Source organism: Spermophilus citellus, assembly GCF_964194105.1.
Source record: "Spermophilus citellus genome assembly, chromosome: 4".
Taxonomy (NCBI): domain Eukaryota; kingdom Metazoa; phylum Chordata; class Mammalia; order Rodentia; family Sciuridae; genus Spermophilus; species Spermophilus citellus.
The window spans coordinates 228,293,524-228,294,838 of record NC_138185.1 but is presented as its reverse complement, the minus strand read 5'-3'; the positions used below and the strand labels follow the sequence as shown (position 1 = coordinate 228,294,838).

General features: G+C 44.3%; 1 pseudogene across 1 annotated transcript; it reads left to right on the top strand.

Moving 5' to 3' along the window:
• The first annotated feature begins 414 nt into the window (after nt 1-414).
• LOC308646167 (Golgi apparatus membrane protein TVP23 homolog B-like) lies at nt 415-1,019 on the top strand (annotated as a pseudogene). Its single transcript has one exon. The product of its transcript is annotated as a Golgi apparatus membrane protein TVP23 homolog B-like (transcript).
• The last annotated feature ends 296 nt before the right edge of the window (nt 1,020-1,315 follow it).

Below are 1,315 nucleotides of genomic sequence, written 5' to 3'. Positions count from 1 at the left end.
GATGGTTGTGTTGTGTCCCCTCTGGCTGTCAGTCTTGAGGAAGAGCTGAGTGGGCAGGAAGGATGGAGGACCAAGGGTAGTTGCCGCGGAGGTGTTCTGAGTGCTCGTAGGCCCTCGTAGGAGGAGTGACCCAGGAATCCCCGAGCTCAGGAAGCTTGGGGTTGTGGAGAGGAGAAGCCCATCCTCAACCAACACCCAGAGCTGGGCAGATCTTATGTTGGGCTGCAGAAATGCTCTGTGTGGTGGGTGGGGTGCGGGTGGTCTTTTTCCTCGGCCCATTTTCTAGTCATGCACGTGAGGAAGTGAAAGGGGTGCGGCCTCCGGGCACCTCTTCAGCTCCCTTGTGACCTGCCCTGTAGGGGTACCCTGCAATCATGTAGGAATAGGAGACGCTGGCAGAGCCTTGCACTCAGGACAGCAATGATGACACTGAAGATGTTTCATTGTTTGATGCAGAAGAAGAGACAACTAATAGACCAAGAAAATCTAAAATCCGACATCCAGTGGCATCATTTTTCCATTTGTTCTTCTGAGTCAGTGCCATTATAGTCTATCTTCTCTGTGAATTGCTCAGCAGCAGCTTTATTGCTTGTACGGTGACAATTATCTTGTTGTTGTCACGTGTCTTTTGGGCAGTGAAAAATGTCACAGGTAGAGACTGATGGTAGGCCTTGGGTGGTGGAATCATATTGATGAGGATGGAAAGAGTCATTGGGTGTTTGAGTCCAGGAAGGCATCTCCTCAGGAGAATAAAACTGTTTCAGAAGCTGAATCAAGAATCTTTTGGTTAGGACTAATTGCCTGTCCAGTGCTGTGGGTGATATTTGCCTTTAGTGCTCTCTTCTCCCTCAGAGTAAAATGGTTGGCATGGTTATCATGGGTGTGGTGCTACAGGGTGCCAACCTGTATGGTTACATTAGGTGCAAGTGGGCAGCCGGAAGAATTTAACCAGCACGGCTACCTGGTATCTTGGAATGCAGTTTTTAAGACAAAACACCAGAAATGAACAGACTTCTTGAATAGAGAGAAAATTATGTTTTCTGTGATATTGGGGAATGGCTGAAGAGATTCTTGATTATGAATTGTTTAGAGCTCAGTCCAGTGTAAAAAGGAGCATTGATTTTTGTTTGTTTGTTTTGTTTTCACTTGCAAAGTTACTATAAAAACTGTTTTCTTTTTTAAAACAAAGTTTTAATTTTCTTTTTCTAGTAGTTGAGGCTGGGAAGTATGATATCATTAAGAACATTGTCAGAATTTATTTTATGGTGTACATATGTATGCATATAGTAATGTATCCATATATCCCAAATTAATG